The sequence below is a fragment of the Meriones unguiculatus genome, chromosome 11 (genome assembly GCF_030254825.1).
Source record: "Meriones unguiculatus strain TT.TT164.6M chromosome 11, Bangor_MerUng_6.1, whole genome shotgun sequence".
Lineage (NCBI taxonomy): Eukaryota > Metazoa > Chordata > Mammalia > Rodentia > Muridae > Meriones > Meriones unguiculatus.
Window position 1 is genome coordinate 38,738,833 of NC_083359.1, and position 26,116 is coordinate 38,764,948.

A 26,116-nucleotide genomic window follows, 5' to 3' on the forward strand; every position below is an offset into this window, starting at 1 on the left:
GCTCTCTTCATCTCTTTATAGCATTTGGCCCTTGCCAGCATAGTGGATGATTTGTAAGGGTTTGGATTTTTTTGTTTGTTTTGTTATTTAGTAATTTTTGAAAGTTTTCAAATAAAAAAAAATATTTTAGCTGGGCATAATGCCTTTAAGCCTACAACTAGGGAGGCAGAGGCATGTGGCTCTCTTATGAGTTTAAAGCCAGTCTGGTCTACACAGAACATTCCCTGCTAGCCAGGGGTACAGAGAGATTCTGTCTCAAACATAATAAACAAACTGCCAGGCAATGGTGGTGCATGGCCAGGCAATGGTGGTGCATACCTTTAATCCCAGCACTTTGAAGGTAAAAACAGGCAATCTCTGTGAGTTTGAGGCCAGCCTGGCCTACAGAACTAGTTCCAAGACAGTCAGAACTACACAAAGAAACCCTGTCTCAGGCCGGTAGTGATGGCACATGCCTTTGAGGCAGAGGCAGGTAGATCTCTATAAACCTGACACTACCTTGGTCTATAGAGTGAGTTCTAGGACAGCCAAGGCTACACAGAAAAACTCTATCTCAAAAACTTTAAAAAAACAAAAAATAAAACAAAACAAAAACCCTGCCTCAAAAACAACACAAAAAAAAAAAAAAAAACAACAAAATAATTATTTTATGTGTATGTTTGACCTATGTGCACATATGCATGCATGCCTGATGCCCATGAAAGCCAGAAGAGAGCACTGGATCTCCTAGAGCTGGAGTTATGGACGGTTGTGAGTTGCTGTTTATGTGCTAAGAACCAAAGCAGGGTCTTCTGCATGAGCAGCTAGTGCTCTTAACCACTGAGTGATGTCTCTAGCTCTCCAAATATTTTTTACTATTAATATATACACGTATATTAGTATCCACCTATAATATATATAATGTATGCAAAATATTTTCTCCCTAAACACACTTTTTCTCACAATCAAAGGCCCTTACTCTGTCCCCTTGAATGCAACACCCTGCATTAGTCTTCCTAAATACTTGGAATTATAGGACTGTACCACTATATCTAGTCCTTTATAACTTTTTGCATTGTGCTCAAACAGGCCTTTTCATTCTATGTTATAAACATATTCTATTATCTTTAAAACTATTAACAGATTTTTTTGAGGTTGTTATTTAGCTCCGCTGACCTTGAACTTGCAGTGATTTAAAACTTGCAGTGTTTCTGCTTTCCCAAGTACATGATCTATCATGCCTAGCTTCCATTAATTTTCTGCCTGTGTTTTAAGAAGAGTCTCACATGTAGTCCACATAAGCTGGCTCAACTCACATTCCCTCTGCCTTAGCTCTTCAAATGCTACAATTACATCTATGTGTTGTTACCACACAGGCTTCTATTACCGGGGGTATGTGTGGGTGTGTGGGTGCGCGCGCGCTCGTGTGAGTGCATGTGTCTGTGTATGAGTGTTCACACATGTTTGTGAAGGTACAAGTGGAAGGCAGAGATCAACCTTGGGTGTGTTCTTCAGGAGACTATCCATTTTATTTTTGAGACAGTATCTCTCACTAGGACTTGAGGCTTGATGAAAAGTTTAGGCTAGCTACCCAGTGAATTCCAAGGATCCTGTCTCCATCTCCCCAGTGTTGATTATTACATTTGGCTTTTTACATGGAGTCTGGGAATCAAACTCAGGTCTTCAAACTTGCATAACAAGCCCTTTATTGACTAAGTCAGCTCCATGGCCTCTAATAGTTGCTTTTATTTTGTTTTGTTTTTCAAGACAGAGTTTTTCTGTGTAGCCTTGACTGTCCTGGACTCACTCTGTAGACCAGGCTGGCCTCAAACTCACAGAGATCCACCTGATTCTGCCTCCCTCCCAGGGTGTTGGGATTACAGGAATGTGACACCACATCCAGCCTGTTTTAATTTTTTTCTTTATCTGAATTAGATTTATACACACATAAAATCTAGTTGATCCCCTAACCCCACAATGGATGACCAGTCGTTAGCACTAACGGCTACATAATCCATAATTTAAATGCTACTCTTGGTCACATCCTAACCTCACTTATAACACAGGAATCTAGCTAGATTCTATACTGCTGTGCTAACTGTACCAGTGGTTCTCAACATGTGGGTCACGACCTCCTGGGGGGTGTTAAACAACCCTTTCACAAGGGTCATGAATTAGATATCCTGCATATCAGTTATTTATTATTCATAACAGTAGCAAAATTAGTTATGAAGCAGCAACAAAAATAACTGGTGGGGAGTCGCCAACATGAGGAACTGTATTAAAGGGTCACAGCATTAGGAAGTTGAGAATCACTGATCTATAGGGCCTCCTGCCAACTCTCTTCTTGCTACTGTTATGAATTGTAATGTAGATATTTTTGGAGACAGAGGTTTGCCAAAAGGGGGTCATGACCCACAAGTTGAAAAACACTGATGGTAAGAATTCTAGGCCAGCCAGGGCTGTACAGTGATGACCTTCAATAGCACTACTCACTGCACCTGCAGTCAGTAATTAGAAAATAACAAGGATGAGGTCATTTGAGAGGTTCAGCTATTTGGACCCTGGATCCTAGGGTTATAGCCCCTCCCATTAAACAGTAAGCCAGAGACTGTGCTTGGCTGCCAGGCACTTTAACATACCCTTGGTGTAGGAGAAGAAAAAGCCAAATTGTTTCTAAGGGAATAGGCCTCCTTTTGGACATTCATGTTCCAAGTAAACAGAATCTTCTAGAACATTCTAACTCCATCAACTGTGCAAGGTCCCTTCAACAAGATGTGACTGGATAGGCTTCTCAGAATCCCAATCTATTATCCCCTAGAATATATGGGCTATCAGCTGGGCCACACAACATTTAGCCTTAAAAAGCACAGCTTGACCCTTTGCCTCTGTACTACAGAAGGCACAGCAGCTAAACTCAGGAAGAAAGGTGACATTTATAAGAACAGTGCATCATTAACACTCCTCTTATTCTTGAAGTGCTGGAATACATGGGGAGGGGTTGGAGATGGCTTAGCTGTTAAGAGCACTATTTGTTCTTCCAAAGGTTGTAAATTTAATTCCCAGCAACCACATGGTGGTTCACAACCATCTATTCTAGAATCTGTTGCCCCCTTCTGGAATGCAGGCACATATGCAGATAGGCTACTCATCTACATAAAATAAATCAGTAAATCTAAAAAACAAGAATACTTGGGGAGGCCACAGTGGTGGGAAAATGAAACCATCTGTCAGCCAGAGCATTTTGACCACAAACTACAGCCCCAGATTATTTGTACTGGGCACTAATGTGTCATGGTTGGACAGGCAAGACCAGCAGCCTCAACCTGGGATGTATTATGTTAATTGCCAAGAGGCTGCCAGATGCTTGAGAAACCAGCTTTTTGGAATCAGCATCAAGTACCACGATGGCTGTGTCAGGCCCCTAACCCCATGTGTAGCTGTTGGTCAGTCTACAACTTTATGTTCTATGGCGAAGTGTGCAGGAACATGTTTTGTTTGTTTGTTTGTTTGTTTGTTTTTCAAGATAGCGTTTCTCTGTGTCGCCTTGGCTGTCCTGGTCTCATTTTGTAGACCAGGAAGGCCTCAAATTCACAGTGATCCACCTGCCTGTCTCCCTGAATGCTGGGATTACTGGCATGTGCCACTGCACCCAGCTGAAACATGTTTTTTCAACCACTATTATCCTCCGAGTTTAAATTCAGTCACAGTTGTGTCAACCAACACTGTCACCACCACCACACAACCACAGTAGTAAAACTCAGAGCTCTGCTGCATGCTAAACCATTCATCTGGCAGTGGTGTTGTACAGGCAGTTAGGTCTCTTGAGTTTGAGGCCAGCCTGGTCTACAGAGCAAGTTCCAGGACAGCTAAGGACTACACACAGTCAAACACTGTCTGAAAAAAAAACAGGGGTTTAAAAAAAAAAGTCATGTGGTGGCTTATGTCCATAATTCCAGCAAATCAAGAGGAGGCTGATTCAGGGGATTACTACAACTTGAGGGTGGTCTGCATGGTCTATACTCAAGAGTTCTAGGCTAGCCAGAACTATACAGTAAAGACCCTGTCTTCACACAATTCAGTGAAGAACAGTATCTACTATATATGCAATCCTAAGATCCAGAGAGAACCCCCCACGTATATATACACATATATATGTATACTATATATACAGTCCCCAAGGTCCAAAGAGAAATACAAATACACACACACCTATATACAATCCCCAAGGTCCAAAGAACATGTATATATATATATATACACACACACACACATATACATACGTATATATAACATATATATGTATTCTACATATACAATCCCTAAGGTTCAAAAGAACATCTCAGATAAGAGGAAACAAAAGGAGGAGGGAGCTACCAGTTGTCCATGCCTTCTAAAACTCAGAAACAACAGCACTGCCTCAGGGGTCAAAGTCAGCCATCCAACTGCTCTGCTGAAAACAGACACACCATTTAGTTGATGTGATAAGAAATGCCCTGTCAATGATGTGTCACAGAGAAGTAGAAGGACAGCTGAGAACCGGAAAGAGGATTAGTTATGCCTGAAAGCAGTGTTGTGTGTACCTGTGAACCTGCACAAAAACATACAAGGCACACGGGACTCCTGAAATTTCTACAGTTTTCTTCCTATTTGTTTGTTTGTTTGTTTGTTTACTGGGTTTTTGAGGTAGGATTTTATGTAGCCCAGGCTGGCCTTAATATGTAGCCCAAGGATGACCTTTAAACTCCTGATCCATCTACAAGTGTGTGGCCATGGAGGGGATATTTTAAGTGTGCATACATCACCACAGTCAGCTCTCTGCACTTTTCCAAGTTCTCAAAATAAAAGTTAATGGAATTCAGGCAAACATGGCCAACTTGACAAAAGTATGAAAGCAATTTGATAGCGAAAAGACAGGCTTTTCAATAAATGGTGCTACAGTACCTAGACGTGCACAAACACAAAGAATAAACTTTGATCTACAGCTCACACTTCATACAAAGTCAAACTCTGTAGGTCCTGGGTGTTTCCAGTCTGAGCTACAGTGATGCTCTAACATTCCATTCACTTGGCCTCTGCTGCCCACCTTGGTTCAGCAACATGCCCTGGCATGCTACGTAGGTATCCAGGGCACTCAATGCTTCTTTCCCACCCCTTATAACACCAAGTACCAGCTGGCATTCAGAATGGCCACTGTGGTTACCCAAGGCCAACCCAGAGTGGACACACATATACTCATATATGCAGATGCACCATGTGTATGCCTGGTACCTACAGAGACCAGAAGAAGGTATTGTATCTCCTAAAACTGGGAGGTACAGGCAATTCTGAACCACCTGATATGGGTGCTGGGAACCAAACCCACATGACACTGCTATAGCATCTCAATCCCTGCTTCATTTGTCTCCCAGCTAGAAGCTACTTGGTATCTAAATAGCTTCTAGGAAAGCTATTTGGGCTTCCTAGGAAACCTTCTAACATGGCTCAATGAAAATACTTATCTTAGTGCTGGGAAGAAAACAGCTTAATTATAAAATGTCTATTATGAAAGCACAAGGACCTGAGTTTAATCATGGTGGCATATGCCTTTAATCACAGCACTCAGGTGGCAGAGACAAGAGAATTTCTGAGTTCAAGGCCAGCATGATCTACATAGTGAGTTCCAAGGCAGCCAGGATTACAAAGACAGACAGACTAGTCTTTCTCCCTTTCTCTCTTGGTTTTTCAAGGCAGGGTTTCTCTGTGTAGCCCTCCAGCTGTCCTTGAACTCATAAATCCATCTATCTCTGATTAAACAAAACAAAACACTCTTTGATGAAGTGAGGTTTAAATAGTGGGATTTAAAAAAAAAAAGTGGAGGGGGCTGGAGAGATGGCTCAGAGGTTAAGAGCACTGGCTGTTCTTCCAAAGGTCCTGAGTTCAACTCCCAGCAACCACATGGTGGCTTACAACCATCTATAACGAGATCTGGTTCCCTCTTTTGGCATGCACACAGACAAGAGTACTATGTAAATAATAAATAAATCTTAAAAAAAAAAAAGTGGAATAATACCCACAGCCAAACATTACACAGAGCTCATGGAGTCCTATCAAAGAACTGCGGAAATAACTGAGGGAGCCAGAAATGTCAAGGACTCCACAAGAATAGCTACAAAGTCAACTAACCTGGGTCCACAGAGACTGAACCACCAACCAAACAGCATACATGGACTTATGCTAGGGCCCCTGCACATACCCAGCAGACACACAGCTTGGTGGTCTTCATGTGGGTCCTCTCTAACTCTGACGCCTCCCCTTGGATCCCATTCCCCTAATGGGCTGCCTTGTTTGGCCTCAGTGGGAGATGTGCCTAGTCCTGCAACAACTTAGTGTGCCAGGACAGGTTGGTACCCATGGGGTACCTTCCCCTTCTCTGAGAAGGAGTATGAGGGAGGGACATGTGAAAGGGGAATGAGATGGGGGTGCAATCAGGATGTACAGTGAATAAATTAATAAAAAAGTGGAATAGCTGAGTGTTGATATAAAATTTGTAATCTCAGCACAAAGGAGGCTGAGGCAGGAGAGTAGTAAGTCCTTGTCTAAAGAGAGGGAAGGTGTCAATGTGTGGAAATGTCAGCCCCTCCCTCTATCATGACTTAATAAGCAGGTACTTCAGAGAACTGTCAATTCCAAAAACATGCCACTTCTCCTTCACAACTCAAGACAGTCATATAAGCACTGTAAAGTAGCATATACTTAAGAACGTCAACTTTGGGATACATGTAGGTGCTGTGTCCATCCCTTTTTCCTTCCTTTTTCTTGTTTTCTTTTCAAGGCGGGGTCTTACCATGTAGACCTGGAACTCACTATATAGATCAGGCTGGCTTTGAACTCAGAGAGATCTATCTATCTGTCTCTGCCTCCCAACTGCTGTAATTAAAGGTGTGCACCCAGCCTGTGTCCAGTCTTATGCTTCTTTCAGATGTAGAGGGAAGTATGTATCTACCATTAACCCAAAGACAGCCATGAAGGAACTCTCAGATGTGGTACCTTAACCCAGCACATTTACCTTAAGAAAACATCTGTGTGCGTAAAACACAACTTATTAAAACTGTAAACACTTTGCATTTATGAACTTAGTCAAGGTCAAAATGTATTTACAGGCACTGGCGAGCTGGCTCAGTGTAAAGCACGAGGCATTTAAGGGACTGAGCTCAGATCCCCATGTAAGAAATTAATATATATGGGCTGGAGAGATGGCTGGAGAGAGCGGTTCAAAGTGTTCACTGTTCTCAGCATCCACATGGCAGCCCAGAATCACTCCCACCTGAGGATATAGCATCCCCTTCTGGCCTCCGAGGGACATGGGGTACACATAGGTACACTCAAAAGTGCGTTGAGCCAGCTTAGATTCAGATGCAGATAAAAACACCACACCCTTTCTAGCTTCTGCAAATCCAGCTACACTCTTGCATTCAAACTACTAGTTTAGCTCATCCCTCACCTAAACTAGGAGTTTATTATTTTTTTAAAGATTTATTTATTTTTATGTATATGAGTGCTCTATCTGCATGTACACCTGCACACCAGAAGAGGGCATCAGATCACATTATAGATGGTTGTGAGCTACCATGTGGTTACCAAGGATTGAACTCAGAATCTCTGGAAGAGCTGAGCCATCTCTCCAGCCTGAACTAGAACTTTAAAATAGAAAATTATTAATAGCCAAGTTTGTCTATAGATGTGACAAAGTCACATACATGTCTGATAAGCTTTAAAAGAAACAGGATGTAAAACAGAGATGAATCCATCCACGATCTCTGTTGAAAACTAGACAAATGTAGGTGGCAAAAGGAAAGAAAAAGACGGAGATGATATTAAGATGTACTCTCCTGATTAGTCACCCAATGAAGAAAAAGAGAAAGGAACCTCTGTTTAAAATTGTAAAAACTCCTCTGCACTCAATCAGTTCACCCTCCACTCTGAGTTGACACACACCTAACTTTGCAAGGTTGTAGAAGTGCCTTGCTTTCACTAAGGGGTGTTTGTTCCTCATACCCAAGAGCCATGTAAATGACAGGTGGATGGGATTCCTCTGACCCCCAATAATCCTAGTGCTTGGGAAGAGGAGCAAGCATAAATAACAGAATCAGCAAACAATAGGCTCAAGTGAGAGACCCTGCCTCAATAAATAAATGTGAGAGAAAAGACACTTGGTAATCTCTGTCACCACAGACACATCTGCACATACACACAAAACATGCATGCACACAATAAAAAAAACAACATTTTAAATAGACAGTCATAATGAGCTCAATGTGCTCTTTGCTATTTTCTGCTTTTGTGAGGCCATGTATACTGTTTATACATGGCCTCTGGTGGCCAAAAAATAGTTGACTACCAGGAAAAAAACCAATCTCCTTCCTTTCTTTCCAAATTTGTTGAAATGGTTTCATAGCCTTGGCTGGCCTGGATCTTGCTGTGTATATCAGGCTGGCCTCAAGTTCAGAGATTGGCTGCCTCTATCTCCCAACTGCTGGGACTAAATGCATGCAACACCATGACCAGGCCCAATTTTCTTACCATAAGCAAAGATCCTCAAAAAGATCAGGTAAGAAAAAAATGAGTTGTACAAGAATGGGAAGCAAACACATTACAAATCAAGACTAAAAATCAGACTACTATGTTCCTGAGAAGGATGCAATTTTTACTCACAGGCTCCTCATTATGAACTTCTACAATAAATGACCTTCCACCACCAACTTCATGTTACATGGGGTCACAAGTGACCTTCTCTAACTGGCTAGTCCATATGTCTTTCCCCCTAAATTATGTTAAAAAAAAATGTTTTAAGGCCCAAGTGTGGTGGTGCATACCTGTAATCCCAGCATTCAAAAAGTAGGGGAAGGATGATTGTAGGAGTAGGAAGATCAAGGCCAGCCTGAGCTACATAGTGAATTTCAGGCCATCCAGAGCCACATAGTAAGATACTAACCCTCAAAAAAGGGGTGGGATCTCATTTCATAAGATCCAGGATCTATAATTCCATAGACTCTCTAAATTAAAAAAAAAAAAAAAAAGTTAAGGTAGAAAGGAACAAAAGTATCTAAAAAATTACACCAGAGAGAAGAAATTATCAAAGCCCATAACTGAAAGACAAATTTCTTCTTTACAATAAAAGAAACCTCAGAGGAAAAACCTGCAGTATTATAAGAGAATATTAACAACAAAGAACACATTCAAAGCCATCCTAAGGGTAAGGTAGCTCAATGATAGTATGCCTATTCAGCATGAGTAGGGCCCCAGATTCAATACCCAACACCTTAGAGAAAACAAGAAAGCCAAGTGATCACACTAAAGCCAACTGACACCTGCAATACCATCATCAGCACTCAGGAGGTGAAAGCAGGAGTATCACTCTGTTGAGTTTGAGGCAAGCCTCAAAGATATCCTGGTAAAGAAGTCATAGCCACAGAATGGGCCACTAGTTTAGATCAACTCCAGCATAAAGGCATAATGCACCAAACCTGAGAGACATGCCACACAAGTAATTCCTTCTCAACTAGGCTCCAAAAGTATGTTTGACAATTATATACAAGAACAGCAACTAGTATATATACTACTAACCCAATCCCCAGTAGTAGCACAGCACTCAGCCACATTATGTATTACCACAGCACTGAGCATAGCACACCATAACACAGCATCTCAGAACACAGTAGCCAGGCCCACGCATACTGCTGACACCATACACCCAGTACCACAATATTGAACACCACATACACTCCAAGCACCAAGGCAACACAGCACCAAGTACTACAGCACGGAGAACCACAGGATGCCTGAGGGTAACTCTTTCAGCTAGAGTAGGAATATAGAAGGCTTTGAGAAACAGGTCTTCAGGAAAAACTAGTTTATCACTCATTATTACAGTGTATAGTACACTTCAAATTAGTAAAGAGTCTAAGAAGATTCACGACTGGGCTGGAGAAATGGCTCAGCAGTTAAGAGTACTTGTTCTTGAAAAAAAAAAACAAAAAACCTAGGTTCAATTTCCAGCACCCACATGGCAACTAAAAACAGTCTATAGCTCCAGTTCCAGGAGAATCTGACACTCTGTCTTCCAAAAGCATCAGGTACTCAAAGATTATATATGCATACAGATATGTAGGTCAAACACCCATTTACATTAAATTAAAAAAATTTTTTAAAGAAGAGCTGGAAAAGAGGGCTTAGCAATTTAGAGCTCTTACTGCTCTGACAGGGGACCCACGTCTAGTCCCAGGTCCCATGTCAAATGGCTCAAAATCACCTGTAACTTCATTTCTAGAGATCTGACACCTTAGGCCCCCTCAGGTGTTCATGCATAATAACACACACAATTTAAAAATAAATAAATAAAATGAAATATCTCAGGGCCTAAAGAGATGCTTCAGAGGTGAAGAGTACTGGCTGCTCTTCCACAGACCCTTGGGTTAGATTCCCGGCATCAACATGGCCACTAATAATTGTCTGTAACTGCAGGTGAAGAGATCTGATGTCCTCTCCTAGCCTCTGCAGGTACCAGGCATGTACATGCTGCACACGTAGACATGTAGACAAAACACTCATACACGTAAAATAACATTTTTTTAATTAAAAAAAAAATCTAAGATCAGAGGCTGCTTGAACAGTCTCAGAAACAGTGGAGCGCTGTGGTTGACCACCGGGGGTATGGGAATGCAGACACAGACAACTTATTTCTTCTTTCTGTTTTTGGTTTTCAAGACACGGTTTCTCTGTATAGCTTTGGCTATTCTAGAACTCACTCTGTAGACCAGGCTGGCCTCAAACTCACAAGAAATCCACCTGCCTCTGCCTCCTGAGTGCTGGGATTACAGGCCTGCGCCACCACTGCCTGGCTGAGGACTTTTGAGGCAGTTACAGAGCATGCCAACCCTAGTCTGAATTAAGAAAGTTCCTATGGATTTCAAGCAACTGCAAGAGGACTGATCCACCTGTAGGGTGTCAGTGGGGCCCTGACTGAAAATATCATTCACGGAGTACAGTAATACTTGGAACAGAAGGGATACTCTGTAAGGCAGCACTTTCTAACAGAATTTCAGAATAGAATTTTCTGAAGAATATCCAAATAAACAGCTATTAGGTTTTTATTCAAAATGTTTCATCCAATTGTGTATAACCATGGTAGCATGTTTGGGTATTCTTCAGAGTTGATGGACTTACCTTCTATCTTAACTTCAATTTAGTCTCTGATTGATGAACCAAATACAAACAAGAGCTGGACAGCACAGTTTTTTCAAGATAATAAGAACATGAAAAACTTCAGCCACTTGAAGAAAGTTCAGTTGATTCATAATAAACAACAGGTTGGTTGGGTCTGATAATCTGTAATATTGTTTACCTTCCAATAGAAAGGCTAGTTTTTTTCCAAGATAGGGTTTCTCTGTGTAACATCCTTGGCTGTCCTGGAACTCGCTTTGTAGACCAGGCTAGCCTCGAACTCACAGAGATCCTCCTGCCTCTGCCTCCCAAGTGCTGGGATTAAAGGATTAGGCCGCCAAACCAGGCTAGGCCTTAAGGATTCTGCAGAGAAATAAAAGAAAAAAAAATCCTTCAGTTTAGAACCTACCAAAGCTTGTATATCTTGATTAATGTACTTTTTTCATGGTGTGAACTGAAGAAAAGTTATTGCTCCAAAAATTTGTAATATATCCTGTTTGTATTTTCCCCAAAAAATATTGATGTATTTCACTGTTTTTACTTTATGTGGAATAGGTGTCTTGCCTGTGTGTATGTTTGTGTATTAGTTGTGAGCCTGATGCCTGTAGAGACCAGAAAAGAGGGTTGAATGCCCTAGAACTGGAGTTACAGAGGTAGTGAACTACTATGTAGACAATGGAAAGCAAACTGGATCCTCTATAAGAGCAGCCAGTGTTCTCAATTACTGAGTCATTTCTCCAGATTCATGTTAGACTGTTTATCAGAATATATATTTTGCAGGGGCTGAAGAAATGGCTCAGTAGTTGAACAGTGCTTGTTGCTCTTGCAGAAGACCCAATCTTGGTTCCATCACCCATATTAGATAGCTCACAACTGCCTGTAACTCTAGCTCCAGTGAGTCTAACACCCTCTCCGGTCTCAACAGGTATCTGTACTCATTTAACATTCACTGACACAGAACATAGCCATAAGTAAACATAAATCTTTAAATATATAGTATAAATCTGTTCTTTTTGCAAGTACTAGATGCCTTAGTTTTTAATTGTTAATTTATTTAGCGGTGGGACTTACCATGTAGATCAAGCTGGCCTTAAGATCCAAAGGTGGATCTCAAAGATCCACCTGCCTCTGCTGCCCCAGGATTGGGATTAAAGGTGTATACCACTCACTGCCTTGGCAAGTTAGTTCTTTGAATTGTTTGTTTGTTTTGAAACAGGATTTGTCTGGGTAGCCCTGCCTAGCCTCGACCTCAGAGATCCACCTGCCTCTGCCTCTCCAATGCTGGGATTAAAGGCATACAACACCACACCTGGCCTTTTTTGTTTGTATGTTTTTGAGACAGAGTCTTCTGTAGCTCCAGCTGTCCTGGAGCTTGTTCTGCAGATTAGGCAGGTCTCCAACTCACAGAGATCCACCTGCCTCTGCCTCCCAAGTGCTGGCATTAAAGGCATACACCACCACTCTATATCTCTATATCTGGCTTATTTATTTATTTAGGTTTTTTGAGACAGGGTTTCTCTGTGTAGCCTTGACTCTCCTGGAACTCATATGTAGACCAGGCTGGCCTCGAACTCACAGAGATACACCTGTCTCTGCCTCCCAAATGCTGGGATTAAAGGTATGCACCACCACCTCCCTGCTAATTCTTTTCATTTTTAAATGTAAAAAGATACTTAAGGATTTTTGTATGTGAATGTTTTATTAACACTGTTAAAATAGATAACTTCAGGAAAAAAAATTCCTAAAATCATATTAAAAGAAACCACACAAAAATACAAAACAAAAACAAATGCATCTTTTTAAAAAATGTTAAGATGCCCCATTTTTTTATTGTTTGGCATTTTTGTTCGATTGTTTTTGAGACAGGGTTTCTCTGTGTAGCCCTGGCTGTCCTGGAACTCACTCTGTAGACCAGGCTAGTATCAAAATCACAGTTTTAGTTCATCCTCCTGCCTCTGCTGCCTCTGCCCCAAATTCTGAAATTAAAGGACAACTTGTGGAAGTCACATAGGTTGTAGGGATCAAACTCAAGTGGTCAGCAAGTGTCTTTACCAAGTGACACATCTAATTGCTCTGCATGCACTTTTTTTATTTTTAAGTGTATTTTTTAGGAGTGGGGTGGGGTTGGAGGTTTTGATTTTAAGACTGAATCTTGCTGTCCTAAAATTCACTATGTACAACAGTATCAAAGCTGTGTTTCTCCTGTCTCAGTCTCTGTGCTAGGATTACTGCCAGGCTTGTTGGATTTTTGTTTGAATTCCTAGACTCAAGTGATACAGATACATGGTACCATGCCCACTTCAAAAGAATACCTTTTGAGGCCAGCCTTGGTGATACGTCTTTAAGCCCAGCACTCAGAGGCAGAGGTTGAAGGAGCTCTGTAAGTCTGAGGCCAACCTCATCTACTTATCAAATTCTAGGACAGCCAAAATTAAATAGACACTATCTCAAAAAGCCCAGGGGTGGTGGCACATGCCTTTAATCCCAACATTCAGGGGCAGAGGCAGGCTAACCTCTGAGGTAGAAGCCAGACTAGTCTACAGAGTAAAATCCAGGACAGCCAGGGCTACAAAGAGAAACCCTGCCTCGGGGTTTGGGATGGGGGAAAGCTGAATAAAATGTAGAAGATGGGTATATGTGCAAACCAAATAAACAAATGAATTAATAAATAAAACACAACCCTTTTGAAAGCTTTGTTTGTGTTTATTTTTGCCTTTTTGAGACAAGGTCTCACTCTGTTAACCAGGTTGGTCTTGATCTAGAAGGCCTCAGCCTCTCCCAAATACCAGGATGGCATTAAAGTTATGAGCCAACAAGCCTATCTAAGTCAATATCCTTTTATTTTATTTCATGTGTATGGGTACTTTACCTGCATGTATGTCTGAGCATACATGAAAAAGAAGATGTCCATGTAGCCAATGGTACAGAAGAGCATCCCTGGGGAACTAACTCTGATGAACGATAGCAGAGGAAAACAGGACACTATAGAGATGCAGGAACATCTGCCTCAAAAAAAATGTGCCCAGCAGACTAGAGATGAATTAGGTGAAATATGAAGACAATCAATACCATCACCACCTCTCTCCTCTCTCCTGGGGGGGGGGGAGGGGAGGAGGAAAGGAAGAGAAAAACATTTCTACTACTTAAAAGGGCACAGAGCTCAGAAGAGGTCCACAGTGGTCATTCTTCCTGGTGGCAGAAACAGTACCCACCCAAGCTAGAGACATGTAGCATAGAGCTGACCACTGCCCAACTAAACAAGAGCCACACTCACTTTCTAGATTTATTGATGAATGACCTACAGAAGGCTGGGAATGGGTTTTAGGGGTAAGGAAGACTAGGGCTTTCCCAAGCACTAAATGTCTTAGTTCCACAGAAAGGTAGGAGGATGTTCAATGTCAGATGGCAGCCCATCCCACAGAAGTGACGGAAGAGATATCCTGAATGTTTCTGCAGATCACAGACTTTTTGGAATGTCTAATTTTGAAAGGGTTGTACAACTCACAGAGTGGTGTGTTCTTACCGCTGAGGTACAGTGTGGAAAAGCAAAGCTAGTTTCCTCCCACACAAGGGTATGGAGTCTTAGACTGGACAGTGTTAGACTAACTTGCTTTTTACCAACTCCCACAACTCAGCCATAACCATGAGCTGCAGGGTAAACCAAAATATATGAGATCCAGATTATAGAAAAATTGGCAGAGCCAGAGGGCACAGGCCAAACTTAAATTTCATGACCAACTCAATTATTGACACAAGGACAGAGTCTCCAGGTATCTGACCTACAGGCAGATTAATTTCAGAAAAGATGATACCGATGCCACAATGAAATGTACACACACCACCAGCCTGTGACAAATACATTATTTGCTATTTTCAAACACTGCTGTGGGTAAGAGCTAAGGTAGCATGGTCCACACAGACAGCCTCCATAAAGTGTTCAGTCTTGTGCTGTCTGTAAGTGCTTCCCATTCACAAACCCACCAAACCAGTACCAGGGACCAGCATCACAAGTCCTGGGAGCTCACGACTGGAGTTGATCCTGATCTCTTTGTCTGACTCCTATCCATAGTACTTCATGGTTGCCATGGAGTTCTGTCAAACTGTGAAGCTTTGCATGACTAAAGCTGGGAAAGACTCCTCTTGATAGGCATGTACAGATAGCATGGTGGGTACATTAGGGCACACTGGAAATCTCTGCGGCGTTGGTAGATGGGGTGATATCTTTAAGAACTGGTTTGATACTGTGAAGCTGGGAAAGCAAGACTTTGTCAGGAGGTTCCTGTGGTGATCCAACAGAGCAGTGATAAGGGCAAGTAGAGACGTGGATCTAACACCATTCTACATAGAAGTAGGACCAGGAATGTTGCTGACCTGACATGGGTGGCTAAGGAGTTTGGGCTGCCATTTCTGATATAAGAAAGCTTAAAAGAGAAGTTAGGGCAGAGGAAGACCTAATGTTAGAATCCTCATGGTTCACCCTCCATCCTACCTTTGCACGCATGTGCAACCCAGATGTGAATTCTACCAGCATCTAACAGAATGCTGGAGGCTTACTGCCCCAGTAGGCTCTGAAACCCACAGTCTCAAGCACCTCCCACACATTATCTCTGCCTTCTCTACAACATCCTTATTCTGCAGGTCCTTACTTCATCACTGTATTTTATAGGAAAGTACAGCAAAATGTCCACTACCATAACACAAAAGGAAGGTAGTCAGTTTCATAAAATATAGCCTGTGAACTTATTAAGCTAGTGTTTTGTTGTTTTTTTTTTTCCTTTCTTTTTTTTGTGGGGGGAGGAAGGGGGTGAGACAGCATTTCCTGTGTAGCCCTGGCTGTCCTAGAACTTGCTTTGTAAACCAGGCTGCCCTTGAACTCTCATAGATCTTCCTGACTCTACCTCCCTTTAGTGCTAGGACCAAAGGCACATGCCACCAAGCTGGGCTCAAGCTGGGGTTTCTAACTTTACTATGAAACTAACTCTTATTATTCATTTTTACTCATTTGTGGGGATCTGTATTTATGTGTATGGGTGTGTGTACATGGTATGTTTGGAGATGCCAAAGAACAACTTGTGGAAGCCCCTTCTCTTCTCTCACTAAGTATGTCCCAGGGATCAAACTCAGATCTTAGATCCTCAGGTTCAAAGCAGGCTCTTTTAACTACTGACTCATCTCACCAGCCAGCGCCAAACAAAATTAGCTTTCTCTTTCTCTCTCTCTCTCTCCCCCTCTTTTAAAACAGGCTTTCTCAACCAGGCATGGTGGCCTATACCTTTAATCCCAGCACTCACAAGGGCAGAGACAGGTAGATCTCTGTGAGTTCCACGCCTGCTTGACCTACAGTTAGTTCCAAAACAGCCAGGGCTGTTACACAGAGAATCCCTGTCTGGAAAACAAAACAAAACAAAAAGACAGACGTGCTCTCTCTATATAAGTTAGTCGTGAACTCACAGAGATCCTTCTGCCTCTGTTGATTAAAGGTATGAGAACATCAAAATAGATTAAAGGGAAATTCTCCTACTTAGTTTAGAAATAATTTTTACATTTTTCACTGGATATTCACAAACAAAGAACATTTCTTGAGGGCTACTGAGATGATTCAGTAAGTAAACATACTTGTTTAACAAGCCTGGCAATTGGAGTTCAATCCACGGGATCCATATGAGGCTGAAAGAACAGACTCCACATAGTTGTTCTCAGACATACACATAAACCATGGTATGTGTGTATTCACACACACAAATAACAACATTCAAAATTTGGGGAGAGGGAGTGAAGGAATGGCTCAGCAGTTCACAGAATGTATTGTTGTTGGATAAGACCAAAGTTTGATTCTCAGCATCCATGTTGGGCAAGCAATTCAACTACCTGTAATTCCATCTCCCCAGGAATAAATATCCTACGAATAAATCTTTGGCCTCCGTGAGTCCTTGCACATGCGTGTGTATGTGTGTACGCACACACATGCACATACACACATATACACACACTTAACTTTTAAAAATTACTTTAAGTTCTTGAGTTATATGTGATGATTCACACATGTAATTCTAGTACTTAGGAGGTAGAGGTAGGAAAACTGAGAGTTTAAAGTAATTTTCAGTCTGGACTACATGAGACAATGTTTTGTTTTAAAAACTTTTTGGATCTGGGGGGCTGGAGAGATGTCTCAGTGGTTAAGAACACTTGCTGCTCTTCCAGAAGACCCAGGTTCAATCTACAGCACCCACATGGCAGCTCATAACTGGGTTCCAGGGAATCTGACGACCTCATACCAATGCACATAAAATAAAATTAAATAAATTATTTTTAGAAAACCTTTGGGTCTGAATCAAATAGAGAAAGTATACATCCCATGGGAACTCAACATCAGGGCTACTCACTGGCCTCAATGCCAGACATTTCTTAATGGCAAAGAGGTAGAAATGTAGGTTCCAAAAGGGCCAGGGAGCCACCAGGCACCAGGGGTGAGAACTTTCCAGGAGTCTTCCTGAGAATCCAAATTTGTATACTAAGACTATCTAGGAGAATCTCCAGGTTTCTCATTCAGAGGCCATCTAATATGAGTTTACTCCACAGAACAGCCAGACATCTGGAAAATGGTAGGCACAACAAGAGAGACTTGCTCTCTCCTTCAGCCCCATGACCAAAGGCACAGCAAGAGAACTCAGGAAGGCTACAAGGAGGCCAGACAAAAGGATGCACTGTCTTTTGTCGTAAATGGCCATAAAGAGATGTTGCCACAGGTCAAGTCAGTCTAAGACAACCTGTGCCTGTCTTCAAATTCAGGCTCAGCAGACTACTGAAATTAGTAGTAGTCTCTAACATCCTCTGAAATTAGACAGATGTTCTCTTACAACTCTTAGCCTTTCAAATGAAAGTAGGTATTTTCATTGGAGCCTGACTCCCTCAAATCACGACCCAAAGTAAACCTTTAGAACTATGCATCTACTGGGTGCTTCCTCTTACAATTTTTTTTTCTACAGGGCAGGGGAGGCACCCCACCCCTAACCCCAGAACTTGGTAGGCAAAGGGAGATTGAACTCTATAAAGTTCAATCTGGTCTACAGAATGAGTTTCAGGACAGCAAGGGCTAGACAGAGAAACCCTGTCTCAAAAAAACAAACATTTTTTTCCCCTTTTTTGTTGTTATATCTTTTTATTTTTTATTTTTCTTTTGAGATCTGCCTGCCTCTGCCTCTCTGAGTGCTGGGATTATAGGCATGTACCACCCTGCCCGGCTATTGTTGAGTCTTAAGCCATCACCAGATATACTCACTAAATTGACAGACAAGTCTAAGAGTTCCTCAGGCAAACTCCAAGAGGGCTAGGGCTGGAGAGCAAGGGTTAGTCAGCATGTCTAAAAGATCCCCTTGTTTCTGTGGAGAGAGCTGTGTGGCAGGAACCCAGCCAAGCCACGACACTTCTCCTGCTGGGAATATCATCTGAAGTCCTCTCAATACCAATGGCAATAGCAACAAAGCCTGACCAGGAATAAACCACTAGGCTGGCCTTAAAAAGACATGAGGAGAAGATCCAGGAGACTCTCTCTATGATGTACAGAGACGGACACAGCTAGCAAGAATGAGAATAGCAAACATAAATGTAAGAGAGCTTTTGGGAAGTTATGGGTTAGAACCAGCAGCCAAATGACAGGGCTTACTTCAGACCTGTCATTAAAACCTGTCAGGAAACCCAGACCAACATCAAATGACATTTGTGGGCAAGGATCAGCAACCAAGAAGAGTAAAACCCAAGCCTGCCAGTTAGTATGTCACAACCCCTGGACCTGAGTGCCAAACAGTATTAGCAAACTGCTAGGATCCTGCTAATTCATACCTGTTAAAACTGTGGGGCTATAGAAAAGGTACATCGGGCTTCCTTACAACCAGCTATAAACTCTAGTTCCAGGAAATGCAGAGCCTTCTTCTGGCTTCTGAAGGTACCTTCCTATATGTAGTACACTTCCATATACTTACAATCATGCATAAACACATAAAACAATACGTCTAAAAATGAAAATCAATTAACAAAACATCATGAATATCAATCAAGCCTTGGAGAAACAGATCAACTGCTTAGCTGCCATACGTGCCAATCTAGTTCAATCCCCAGGACCAATCCAGTGGAGGGAGAGAAAAGACACTTGCATGTTGTGCTCTGACCTTCACATGTGCTCTGTGCTATATGCACATATACACAAACACAGACATAGAAATAAAATATAAAAAAAGACAATTTGTGGGTAGTTATTCAGACACACTCTTATAATCCCAGTACTTGGGAGGCTGAGATAGGACTGCTGAGCTCAAGAACAGCTTGAGCTAAGGGTTGAGACCCTATCTCAAAAAGAAAAAAGGGAGCTGGGCATTGATGGCTCATGCAGAGGTAGATGGATCTCTGTGGGTTCAAGGCCAACCTGGTCTACAAAGTGAGTCCTGGACAGCCAGGGCTCTTGTTATACAGAGAAACCCTGTCTTTAAAAAAAAATCCAGTGTGCTGGCATTGGGAAGGCAGGCAAGGCAGAGGCAAATAAATCTCTATGATTTTGAGGACAGCCTGGTCTACAAAGTGAGCTCCAGGCTGGCCAGGCACGTAAGATGAGACCCTTCGAAAAGTAAAAGGAGGCTGGGGAGATGATTCCAGGATTAAGAGCACAAACTCTTGCAGAGGACTGAAGTTCAGTCCCCAGCACCCTAAGGTAAGGTGGCTCATAAGACTTCCTGGAACTCTATCTCCAAAGTATCCAACTACTTTTTCTGGCTTTGTAGGCACTGCACCATCACCATCTCCTCCCAAACAAATGACCCTTCAAAATTTTTTTTCAGGCTTTTTGAGACAGGGTTTCTGTGAAACCTCAGCTGTCCAGGAATTTGCTCTATAGACTTGGCTGGCCTTGTACTCACAGAGATCTGCAGTGCCAGGAGCTATCAACCCCCCAACTAAATCTTAAAAATTCTAAAAAGCAACAAAACAAAGAACAAGAAAGAGGTCAGTCAGGTGTAGTGGCACATACCTAAAATCTCAAGGTAGAGACAGAAGAGAAAGAAACTCAAGATCAGCCTTGGCTATATAGCAAGTTCTAGGCCAGCCTGGGCTTAGACCTTGAAAGACCTTGTCTTCAAAAACACAAAGACAGCATACATCTTTAATCCCAGCATTCAGAAAGCAGAGGACAGCCAAGGCTAAACACACACACACACACACACAAAGGAAAGAAAAAACAAAAAGGGATACTCACATGAAAAAAGATGATGCATGACTATAATAAATGAAAAAACCAATCAAGAATAATCTTGTTTTTAGACAAGACTATCATGCCTTCTCAGTTTTGACAGAATCAAACCTCAAATCATCTATATGAAATCACCATGCACATGCAGTGACACAAGAGGACAAGAATGGCAACTCCTGTGAAGGCAGAATAGCTACCAACAAGAGCACAGCAAAGAAACCAAACTACATAGACACAAAGCAAGGAGGCCAGTGACCCAAGTCTGATGGCACATTTCTATACTACATCTGGCTGTTTACATCTCATTAACATGTCATCCACAGTAAAGCTATCACCCAGAACAATTTAGTGTCGGGGATTCCTTCTTAGTGAACACTTGCTGAACATCTTTTCAGCATCAACTTTTCTTTTCCTAATTAACATCAGGCCCAATCTTCCTTTGGAGGACTCCTTCCCAACTACTGGGGAATAGCCATGCTGTCTGGGTAAAGTCCCCTAATTTCTCTACAGGATGGCCCTACTTGGCTTAAGTGCAACAATATATCATAAGGTTCTAGACAGGGTTTCTCAATACTGTAACCTCTTGTTGTGATGACCCCCCATCATAAAAATATTTTCACTGCTACTTCATAAAGGTAATTTTGCTAGTTATGAATAACGTAAGCTGGGCACGGTGGCACATGCCTGTATTCCCAGCATTCTGGGAGGCAGAGGCAGGTGGATCTCTGAAAGTTCAAGGCCAACCTGGTCTACAAAGCAAGTCCAGGACAGCCAAGGCTACACAGAGAAACCCTATCTCAAATAATAATAATAATAATAATAATGATGATGTAACTATCTGTGTTTTCTGATGGTCTTAGGTGACCCCTGTTAAAGAATAATTTAACAACCCCCAAAAAGGTTACAACCCACAGGTTGAGAACCACTCCTCTAAGCATTCAGGGACCAGCAGGACATAACAGCATCAGTGTTCCCCATTAAAAACCAGTAAAGAACCTTCCTTCACTGCTGTGGGAAGCAAACCTAGTAAACAAGGGTAGTTAGAGCACAAGTTCACAAAGGCAGCCACCTACATCACAAGGGATCTAACCAAATGGGTTGGCAAGTGGGTTACCTGAACTATAAAGAAAAAGGCTAGTCAGATATGGTGATGCTCGCCTTTAGTCCTAGCACTCAGGAGGCAGAAGCAGGCAGAAGAATCTCTGAGTTTGAGGCCAGCCTAGTCTACGAAGAGTACCAAATTTGCCAGGGCCACATAGTAAGATCCTGCCTCAGAGGGGGATAAAAAAGAAAGGAGGAGGAAAAGAAAAAGAAAGAGAAAGAAAAATATGATATTTCTGACCAAAATATGTGAAACAGTAGCCACTTCAGTCTAAATTTAATCCCAGTAGACTGGATTTTCTTATTTGCAACCTAGTGCTTCCTAACTACAGACCACTGTGCGACAAGCAGAATATACCCAAATAAGAATGTAGGGAGAAGTAACTTGCCTCTAATGCATGAGCCTTGAATTAGATCATTAACACTGCAAACAAAAAACATGAACAAATACCATAGCCAACAAAAGACATGTGGGAAATGAGGTGTGGTGGAGCCTGGCAGTAATCTCAGCACATGAAAGGCATAGGATAGGTAATTCAAGGTCATCTTCGGCTACACAGCAAGTTAGAGGGCTGAGGTCTTGTCTCAAAATATAAAACAAGTACTAAGAATGTAGATCAGTTTGGTCCAATGTCTGTCAACATCCACAGCCTCAGGTTAATCTTCAATACTACATAACCTGTTGGTCCATGCCTGTAATACCAGCATTCTAGAGGTTGAAGCAGGAGACTCAGAAGCTCAAGTCATTTTCAGCTACATAGAGAATTTTTAAGGCTAACCTGGGCTGCACAAGACCCTGTGTCCAAAAACACCCCAAAACAAAATAAAAAACCGTCCTTTAAAATCTTGCTAAGTACCCTCTGACAATGGGCAAAGAGACACCTAATTAGTGGTGTTGTTCTTCTATCAGTCAGGGGCAGAGCAGATGGCAGTCCTTTCTTTGTTCTATCTTCATGTCTGGAATGGTGGCCAAAGGTATCTTACACCTAGGACTCGTAAAAATCAAATTAAATCAAATCCAGGCAGCACAGTGCAGGAGGAGGAAGATAGACGAGACCTGCAGACCCCCATGCCACCCACAAACCTGCCCTCCAGTGCATAGGCACAGGACGGCCATAGACAACCACTTGCCATCACGCCACATCATGCAGCAAGGATGTTACCTAGGGGCCTGCCTGTAAAGCATCTTTTTATTCACCTGATGTAACTGTCTCCAGGGCTTATTGCCTTGGTCTTCTAGCCTAGGCCTAACCTTGGAAGCTTCTAGCCTCCGTATAACCTAATCTAGGCTTAAAATGTTTTCAGCCTCTGAGACTAAGAATAAAGGGTGAGAATAAACTCACCCTTTCTAGCTCTTTCTGAATTCTGACTGGCTGGTTCAACTCAGCAGTCTGGCTTAAAACTCCTCTCCAAGCTGACTGATTCAAACTGTCTTCTCTCAGCTTCTGAGTGAATTGCCCTGCTTGGCCTCATACTAATTTTGGCAATCTGTTCTAATCTTCTGGCTCCTTCTCATTCTCTGGTTCTTTCTATCTTCACCTCTGCCTAGCTTGCTCTCTCTCGCTGCAACCTGTCTCTATAAAATTGCCTCTGAATTCTACAAACTCAACTCCACTGCACTGCCTCTCAACTCAATGACTCAACCAAACTGCCTGAACAGAACTGACTAGAACTCAAAAGATCTACATGCCTGTGTCTCCTGAGTGCTGGAATTAAAGGTGTGCACCACAATGCCTAGACTTCAGCTTTTCTTTACCTAAAACTTGCTCTGTGCCAGGCTGGCCTTGAACTCAGAAATCTGCTTGTCTCTGTCCCCTGGGAATAAAGGCATGTTTATATTCCAGCTGGATTACACAGACCTAGAAGGTCTCTGGATGTGATCTCTTGCCAGAGCAGCCATGTTCTAAATTAAAATTCCTTTATACCGGGGCTGGAGAAATAGCTCAGTGGTTAAGAGCACTGTCTGCTCTTCCAGAGGTCCTGAGTTCAATTCCCAGCAACCACATGGTGGTTCACAACCATCTGCACCCTCTACTGCCTTCTTAGAGCACTAATATGCATAAAATAAATAAATAAATAAAATCTTAAAAATAAAAAAGAATTCTTTAAAAAAAAAATTCCTTTATACCTGCCTGCAATGGGAACCACCACAATGTGTGAGAATCTGGTGGTCAGATGGGAGAGAAAGAGAAGTGGAGCAGCTTCAGCATTAGAAAGAGAGGTGGAACTGGAGACTCAAAGTGTGGGGAGAAGTAGCCTGTTGTGATGGCCAGCTCTGTCACCTGGGTCCTTGGTGAGGTCCCAGGCTGAGATGCCCAGTGAGGCAGTTGAGTCCCTGGCTATGCAGCAGCAGGGATTGGTGTCAATGTCCATGGCTCATACTACTACTAGAGGATGCCCCTTGTTGGGGCTGCTACCGGGGACCACATGGCATAATTGGCCCTGCCCCTTACTGGATGTGGTACTCTGGAGAACTGGTCCCATCTCCCACCTTCAGGTATTATTCAGGAGAGTAGGCCCTGCGCCTCAGTGGAGCTGGCCCTGGTGGCAGGGGTGTAGGTGAGCTGGCCAAAGGGTGTTAAGTGTGGGAGAGCTGACCCTGCCCTCATCTACCATGGGGTGGCACAAACACAGAGGTGATACTCCCCCATCCCCACCCTCTCTTTCTCCCTTGCCACCTCTGGCAGTATTAAACGCCACCCACAAGGTCATGAGCCCAGGAGAGCTATCCCTGCCCATCACCAACTGCAGCACTCAGGAGAGCATGCCCTGCACCTCACCTGGGCAACACAGAGGAGCTGGCCCTGATCTGCATCTAGCTCTTAGAGACTGCATCTAGCTCTGGAGGCATGGGTGTAGATGATCCAGCATGGAGGGCATGAGAGCAGGACAGCTGATTTTGCCCCTGCCAATGGTGGTATTGGGTGGCCAAGACTGAGCAATACTGGAGCACTCACCCTGCTGGTGCTGATAAGGGAGAACAAATGGGCTGACCAACTCAACTGCCACCCAGGCCCAGATTCAGGGTTTTGCATTTCTCCACCCCAAAATCTATATAATCTGCAATGGTCGGGACATATAAAAGGGCCAGTCCTGTTGTCCCAAAGCTGCAGGATCTCCATGACACAGGGCAACAACAGAATAACCTAGAGGAGTGCCCATGAAGATCCAATATTGATGGTGTCCCAGTAGCCAGAGATCTCAAAGCAGACCAATGACTCACTGCAATGAACATTTGTAAGAGATGATGTGTGGAGAGAGGGGGATACAGTAGGACACACTGTGACATACTACAGCTTCCACGATGAATGTTTTCTATGCTTTGTTTTTATTGTTATTTGTATGTGTGTGTGTTTTATTTTGGGAGTAGGTTGCAAGAGTGAAGGGCGGATATGAGGGGAAGGGGAGATGAGTGGGACTCGAGAAAGAATCAATAAAAACATTTTAAAAAATCTTGCTAAGTAAATAGTTTTGGATAATGACAATGAATAAGAACAGTCTACTTTGAACTGTCTCTTTTGTACGTGACCAATTTTGAATTCTTTGTAGTGTAGTATGGTCACAGTAAGCTTAACAAACAGATCTGGTCCATCTGTGATTGAAACACTACCTCTAGGATTTCTCTATTATCCCTGACTGCTTTGGAACTCGTTCTGTAGACCAGGTTGGCTTCAAACTCATGCATCTGCCTGCCTCTGCCTCCCAAGGGCTGTGATTAAGGTGTGTGCCAGTATGCCTAACACTGCTTTTCTTTATAGTTCAATGAACCTCCTTTCTTGATAACTCACTTGACTAGATCCTTGAGCCACCACACCCAGCTCGGTCCTGGTTTTAAGCACCAACCATCTCAGCAACTGGAAAAGGTTTTCAGGTTGGGATTAATGATAAGCTAAGTCTCTAGTTATAAGCTCTGGGAAAATAAGCAGGAAACACAACTCTGCTCACAAGCACCAACTCAGCCAAACAAGCCTCTTAAAACAACAATGATACTGAATTTTAGAACAGTAAAGCTTAGGGACAGCCTAGCAAATAAAGGGGGCTATCACCAAGCCAAATGACCATGTTCCATTCCTAGAACCCACAAGGTAAGAACTGACTCCTACAAGTAGTCCTCTTACCACACATGCACACACAAGCCACTTATGAACCTGCGGTGGGGTGATTCCCCACCCCACCATACTTGAGGTAGATACACACACACACACACACACACAGAGAGAGAGAGAGAGAGAGAGAGAGAGAAATAAATATTAAAATCCTTTTTACAAAGAGAGGTGAAGAAACATGTTTCAAAGCTATGCTGCTGCTCATATTGCACATGTCTCAACACACACAATCAGAGCACACTTGGACTGATATTCATTGATCAAACCATGGAGAAAAAGGTCCAATTCTGGAACTCCAAGCACAACCACGAGGAGTTTCTGAACCCTCCAACAACTGACTACACAGAAACTGCCCCACTATTCTCTCATCCTCAGAAAAATCCAAAATACTGATTAAAAATAAAACAACAACAAAAAACGGCAGGTGGGTGGCATACACCTATAATCCCAGCACTTTGGAGCAGAGGCAGGTAGATCTCTATCAGTTTGAGAT

The 26,116-nt window shown here is 42.6% G+C and overlaps 1 protein-coding gene and 1 non-coding gene across 5 annotated transcripts in view; one reads left to right on the forward strand and one right to left on the reverse strand.

The window, feature by feature from the left end:
* Positions 1-26,116, reverse strand: part of Axin1 (axin 1) — a 50,527-nt gene that overhangs the window by 18,601 nt on the left and 5,810 nt on the right. The gene's annotated exons all lie outside the window — the stretch shown is intronic.
* On the forward strand, positions 22,373-22,516 carry LOC132646599 (small nucleolar RNA SNORA48). Its single transcript, XR_009584861.1, has one exon. It is a non-coding gene; the product is annotated as a small nucleolar RNA SNORA48 (small nucleolar RNA).